We start from the raw sequence: 7569 nt of genomic DNA on the forward strand, positions 1-7569 counted from the left end.
CCTGCGCACCATTATGATATCACTTACATTTGTCACCTTAAAACCTTTTTGTTTAATTAGCCAATCGGCACTTTTATTACGCAGTTCTTACCATGTCTCGGTCTGATTTTTCCTTAAGGGTGGGAAGCCTGCTAAGACTAAGACATAGGGACAAGCAGCTGGAGGTAGGCTAAGGTTTTCTTTATTGGCCACCACAGACTCACTGGCATTATTCACAGAGGGGAATTTTGCTCTCTGGGTGTTGCTAACTAGAGTAGTATTGTTTGCACGGTTCGTGTTGGCAACATGGGTGACTGAGTAAACTGATTGGTGTGCATTATTTATAGCACTAGACGTTACTGGTTCGTTCTGTGCGCCGGTGGGTTTATGTGTCAAACATTCCCTTATTTTATAACAGGTGACACAATCACTAGGGGTACTAGTATAGGGGGGTTGTGTGAACGTCGACATTTGCTGTGGTAATTAGAGCTGGTTACGCTGGGTGCATTAGAAACCTGTGAATTGAGAGTCTCCCCCTGTTGTGAGGTCTGCTTATGGATGTTGTTATTAAAGCATGGTTAATTCACTAATGACTCTAAACGATCTAGGCGTTTCCAAAGAGCTGCAAAACTCTTATCAACAAGTGCTTTAATGCGTTCGTACACAGAGTCTGCTATAATGTCAATTGCAGTATCGCCAAGTTTGAAGCAAGATGAGGGGCCTATCAAGGGCTCAGTCTGGGTATAGGTAGATTGATTTGATGCTACAGATACTGTTAAGTCAACAGTGGCAGTGGTGTTAGTTGAGCTCAGAGCCGCAGGTACCACTGCGCCTTGGATCCATGAACTCAGGGCCGTACATTGTTTATTTGAACGAGGTGGTTGTTTTCTTTTGGTGCTCACAGGTTTGGTTAACTTCCTTTTTCTTTTTGCCCCGGTGACTACTGAATTTGGAGAGACATTCATATCAGATACGATGTCATTATTGCTTATTGCTCCAAGAAGATCACCGTCAGCGACAGCCCCATTGGCCCCGTTGACCCCGTTCCTTTCCTCATTGTGAGCAAATTCCAAAGTTTGAGTGTCCCTGACAAGAGTAGATGGCAAGCTTAGTGTCTGGGGCAGGCTGATACCATCACTGTCCACAATAAAGGGAGCAATCCGAGGAGTTGTGAGTCCCAATGACAGATGCCTCTCAGTTAGCTCTATCTCAGTGGCAACGATATTCACAGCTCTTTTCAGAATACTGTCTATAGCGTCTATAGCAGTAGAGGTACAAGAACTTGGTATAGTGGTGCGTTTTCCCTTAGCGTATTGCGCCTTTGCACGTAGTAATAATAAGAAAATGGATGACTCACCACAATGGATGGATAAGGGATGGTGCTTGTCAGAGGGGTGGCCCTGCCCGGCCTCCTTCGGGTGCAGACAGGCCCACCCTTGGCGCTGCGGAAGGCCCTGGGAGCTTTTCAAAGCGCTTCCTTGCGCACAGGCAACGCTGGCAGCAGCGCAACGGCACCACAGCCAGCAATGGATGCTGGGAAATGGAGTCCTTGCTCCCGTCCGTTCTGCTCACCACCACCACTGTCTCCCGGTCTGTTGCCCCCAACAGAGGGTGAAGCAAACTGCTGCAATTGGGCGTCTCACCAGCAAGAAGTCACGTGGCGTCAAATGCCTCCGGTGCACAAAGCCGGCGGAGCACAGCGCATCTGCCTTCTCTTTCGGGATGCCAGCTCAGGAGTAGAGGGCCCCTCTACACCTCCCCCACATCTCCACGGAGTTGGCCGCAGCACTCCTCAGGCCTTCAAACACAGCTCCTTATGCTGGGGCACTCCAGTCTGCCAGGGAGGGGGCGGTTGCCCTGTTTTTAGTCCAAAAGCTCCACTTTTGGGGCCTGACACAAGCAGACAGGCACCAGGACCCTCTCCACTCCCCTCGGTGCAGCAGCAGTGGGGGCTCTACATGGCTGGCATCAGGGAACTCATGGTTGTTCCTCCGGTGTGCACGATCGACACAGGGTGCCGCCGCAATAAAGTAAGGTTTAAAGTGGGCACACCTCCCGGGGGTGGCGTCCCTCTCCTTCTAACACTCTCGATATCCTTGGTGCTCGCAGGATATTACCGCTGCTGCCAGGGATGCCGTACCGATCACAGGGCGCGGCCGTACAACGCAACCCACGTCACCTGAGCGATCGCCGCAGTTTTGTCAGGGGTTGTGGTGGGGGACCACCTCACCGTCTCTTCTTCATGCCCCGCAAGCTCGGGTATTCACAAATTACCTTCTTTCCCCTACTCAAATGCTTCAGAGAGGGTTCAGCGCTCACTGGTCACCATTGGCTCTTCACTGGAGGACTCCGCCTGCGCAAGATTGGAGCACGGTGACACGCCACAATCCAGCGTGTACCGAGGCAGGATCTGAATGCAAAACGCTCTTCCGTCTGTGGTATTCAAAAATTTAATTCTCAGGGTAATATAACAAAGAACTTGGCAAAGAAGCTGAAATATGAAAAGACATCTTTATTAAACTCAAATGAGTGAGGCTACGTCACCCAGGAGCACCTAAAGCAACTGAATGAGGCAGCCTCCAGAATGGTCTTAGCTCAGACCTTTTATACCATTTATTATGCCCTAGACATACAAGGGAGTTGTACCAGTCACATTCCTAAGCAAATGAAAAAGCTAGAGAGGCAACATTATAATTACAGGGTTTCATAAAGGTTACAGTTGACAAAGGTAAAAAGCCGGACAAAACCAACATTCTTCTTTAGACAAGCTGGATAAACCCATAATAAAAATGGTCACCTCCCCATCGTAAATAGACCATAAAAGCAGGAACAGAAACAGATGAGAGGCAGGATAAGGGGTGTGTATGTGCATACCAAGCTTTACAATCTCCTGTTCTTTGATCTCTATCTGACCAGCTGCCTAACAAGGAACTGGCTCAATGAGGTCAGCTTCAGGCAACAGGGTCAGTTCACTCAGGTCATTCAAAAGTCAGCTAAAGTCATCAGCCTATGTGAGGGCAACCACAAAATGGCTGCTATGCTCAAAATGGAACCCATGGTTCAGAACAAAATCTCCAAATACACAGTGAATCCATCGGTGTACCATGACGAAAACACTCATGCATACCGCACTCATCATTTGCGGTTCGCTGATACCAAAATCGTCCTGATACGACGATGTTTATAATACGGGTCCAGAATTTTCAGTACCACAGACCCTCCTTTTGCCCTTACATAGGCAATAACCTAAACTCAGGTCAATCCGAATCCAAGTCTATATTCATCAGATCATAAAGATGTTGCTGGAGCAAAATCCTAGTACTTGGCAACTTTCTCTGGACAGGTCTCCTCGAACATGAAGAAGCACAAAGGCCACATATGGCAGGACAAAATAAGAAATACCTCTATCTGTAGTAGGTGGCATAAGATCACACACCCAACAATTAGTGATGTTCACTACTAACTGGTGTTGATGCAGAAGCTGTACAAAAGAATTGCTTACGAATTCTGATCTTCTAACCTGCTCATGTTCAGGAAAAGGGTGAAAAGAGTGCAAAGAAGCAGTAGTAGGAAAAGACATAGGTTGGGAAGTGGGTGCAGAAGTCAATTGAGTAGAGAAAAACGATCCCACCCATAAATGACAACGTCATGTTTAAAAAGACACTAGAAAACACGTTATTAAGAACATATAGACAACGGGAGAAAGTAGTGACCACTATTACAAATGAAATAATAATTTTTCACAACCCTAAGCAAAAAGCAAATCCTAAAATTATCTACTAACATTTTTAGGGCTCCTATGCATTTCAGTAATTTTTGTATGTTCAGGTGAAACAGTGGTGACCCCCATCAATGCTCTGAGGTGAAAAGGGGGTACTCTTCCACAGAAAATGGACTTTATTCTGCTTTTGCTAAACAGAATAGTACTTTAAAACAATGCCAGCAAAACAATCAGTCTCCTAACACTTAGTCTATACAATCACATGGAAACCTCTTGTGAAACTAACTATGCCCAGAGTCCGTTCAAAAAGCCTCTCTGGCAGGCTTCTATTGTCCATCAAATCTTCTTTTGTTGTTTTCTTTCGCATGGGCCTCTTCATTCAAGCCTTTCATGAGAAAAAGTACTGCTTAGTTGGAGTGCCCTCCTGGCAAACACCCACAGCTCACTCGAAAGTCTCAATGTCTCAAGGCAGTGCACCAGTGTCTCTCCTCTGCGGCAAACACTACAAATAATATGCTCTTCATTGGTCATGGGCACAGATCATCTTGTGCAGACCCGGGACCATTCTCAGGCTCCAACACTCATCATTCAGTGTCAGAGGACACTCAGGCTGATCTTTCATGGGCACCAGAATGTAGTGCCTTTTGTCAATCTTGGATCCGCCGGTGCACTGCACTTCCATTGGAGCAAAGGGAAAAAGGGGGGGGGGGTGTGGCCAAAAACTCAGGCCAAGGGGCTCAAGGGATTGCACACTGTCAGAGGTTACCAGCACATGACAGGCGCTCTTTTCACTGAAATTCTGGTTCTGTGGCAAAACCAGCTCCTCCTTCTTTTCTGATGGTGAACGCCTTCTGATGAAGCAAGTGCGATGCTTTAAACAGTTCATTGTATAACAAGGGGACTGCAAACAGGTGGCCCGCGATCTTCAAAGGAGTGGCCACACGCCATGGGATAATTTTGGTCTAGAATACACTGTCATTCTCAAAAAGCAATACAAATATAAAGGCAGTAGGCAAAACAGTGCCTCTAAGCTTTTCAATTGGGTTTCCGTGTGAGAGCCTCCATCGTCTAAGGCGAGAATTCTATCTAAATGGATGTCTTCACATATGGTGGCATTGTCTAATGGGGCAAACACATTTTTTTTTCTCAATGATTACATCTAGGTGTTCCTAAATTTCTTATCTAGAACATCTCAATAGAGAAATCACATGGTACAGATTATCATGGGCATGTAGAAACCTCCCTTTAAAACTGTGCATCAGGTGCACTTGTGTCAGGTGGCGAGAACCGGGAGCGCGCCGCCCGCATCACCGCCACGCAGGGGGAACTACGTTTCCCAGGACGCCCGGCAGAACACGCCCCACGTGTCCGGCGCCGAGCGCGACAGCGGTTAAAGCCGCCAACAAACAAACGAGCGGTGCCGATGATTCCTGCCAGTCCAGTTCGCACTCTTGTTCCGGAAGCAACGTTCCAGCCCCGCGTCCTCGGCCTCACCCTCGTCCTTGTATCCAGACTCTCCGACTCCAGCGGTGTTACCTCGCCGCCTTCTCTGACGCGAGGAAGACCGCGGGGAGCTCCCAAGCCTCAACGTTCCAGACTCCCGGGAAACACCATCGGTGCTCCTCTGCCCAAGGATTACCGTGTCCAGAGTAGTAGCGCGAAGGTGAAAACCTCGCCGGTGAGCCCCGACGCTGGTACGCGTCTGATAAAACCTTCCACGTTCCTGTTTTCTTCCCTCGCCCCTCTCAAGCGCTCCTCTGCCCACGGAGTTCCGGGTTCAGAGTAGCAGCGCGGACTGGTGCGCTCCTCTGCCCTTGGAGAACCGGGTCCAGAGTGTAAGCGCGAACTAGGGCGCTCCTCGGCCCATGGAGTTCCGGGTTTAGAGTAGCAGCGCCCGCTCCTTTTTCAGCACTGCACAACTGTGAGTACTGTTCTTTCCTTTAGCCTTCAGGGAGGCGATTTCTTCGTTCTTTTGGGAGTGACCCTGATCCGGGACGCGCTCTGGGGGGCATCAAGTACTGCCGTACAAGTGCTGGTCTTTGCTCCCAGTAGGCAGCGCCCCTCTGCCCTACCGGACCCATCCCAAGGGTCCGCCCTGGCTCTGCGGTAGTACATCAGTGCTAACCTCAACTTAGCTTCACGCAGGCCAGGCCGGAGAACCCTCAGTAACACGGATTGGAAGGTAGCAGGTGAGGAATCACTGCGAAGTGGGGGGGAGGCAACGAGTGGGTCACTACTGACGGGTGTCTTATGGTGTGCTTGTTTCGTTTCAGGTCCCTCTCCCAGCTGCTCCTTCCCTTCCTTCCCTCGCCCACCTGTCTCCATAGTCCGCGTGTGTTACACGTTCTCCGGACTGGGGACGGATGGGAGGTGGACCCCATTAAGCATCAGCGTCATCCTGAGGAGAGAATTCCCCGGCCATCGTGACAGAATCATCGGCCCACGAAATACCGCTCCTCCCGATCACGCTGTCATAGGGGATGACCACCTTAGAGGATGTGGTGGCGGCCCTGGCTCTTGTCCAGGGTGAACTAGCCGCCTCACGTCAGGAAACTGCTGCCCTACACTCCCGGATGGACCGTATCCAACGGAATCCCTTTGATGCCGGGATTATAGGCCCAGCCTCCACGCCCCAGGTAGTGGTAGAGATGCCCGCGTGTAACGTCCTGGCTTTCTCGGGGTTGGGACAAACAGACGACGGACCAGAGAAATGGAGGTTTAAGGATGATTTAATAAACAGATAAACAACTACAGACAACAAAGAATACCGGTACTGGAATCACCAGTTAAAGTACGATACCCATTCACAGCTCGTCTAACCATCCTCCGCATGCACACCGGACCCGGTATGCTCCAACGGAGGGCACAGTGCTAAGCAGTGGCCGACAATGCCACTCGACCGCTGTGAAGGGTAGTTCCAAGGTTGTGGAATCTACGGGGGGCACGTGGGAGTCACCCGGCCGGGCTCTCTACCACCTGGGAACAGCCGCTCTACCAGTATCCCCCAGAGTGCTGCCACAACACAAAGACGCTGGGAACACCTCCTGGTGTGCGTCTCTTGTATCCGGGTTTAAGTGATGATACCCAAGGTGGCGCAGAGAATGGATGGGAGCAGCCGCTCTACCTATCCCCGTTCTCCTACGAGTGTCGATGGCTAAGACGCGGAAACACCTCCTGGATAGCGTCTTAGCTCTAAGCGTGTGTTTACCCAAGGAACGAGGGTTGGGTGCTTCGGCTCGCACCAACCTCGTTTTCTCCAAATTGTCAGGCCGTTGGGAGCTTCGGCTCTACCAACGGGACTTGTGCCCAATGACGTTGAATACGGCTCTCAGAACGGGACAGGACACGGGCAGGAAGCACACGCCAGCACCTCTCCTCCGCTCCTTAGAATGTTCCTTCCGCCGCTCAACTCACCAACGGGTCCGTGTACCTCAACCAGGTACTCCGGCAAAGATCAGAATATCCGACGCCGAGTCCCAGTGATCTTCTCCTTAAGTAGTACTCTCAGCGTTGTATAACCATGACTTTTGAGTTGCATAACAGGAAAACTAGGCGTTACCCTTGGTGTTATGTAACCAGAACTCTTGAGTTGCATAACATGAAAACTAGGCGTTCCCCTTGGTGTTATGTAACCAGAACTCTTGAGTTGCATAACATGAAAACTAGGCGTTCCCCTTGGTGTTATGCAACCAGAACTCTTGAGTTGCATAACATGAAAACTAGGCGTTTCCCTTGGTGTTATGTAACCAGAACTCTTGAGTGGCAAAAGGCAATTGTTGCCGGAGGGAATTCTGGGAGTTGTAGTCCGCTCTCCTCCAAGCGCACCAGGTTCACGGAAGTGGCATCGTGGGAGGGAATCCATGTGCGGG

Source organism: Triturus cristatus, chromosome 3_2, assembly GCF_964204655.1.
Source record: "Triturus cristatus chromosome 3_2, aTriCri1.1, whole genome shotgun sequence".
NCBI classification, from domain to species: domain Eukaryota; kingdom Metazoa; phylum Chordata; class Amphibia; order Caudata; family Salamandridae; genus Triturus; species Triturus cristatus.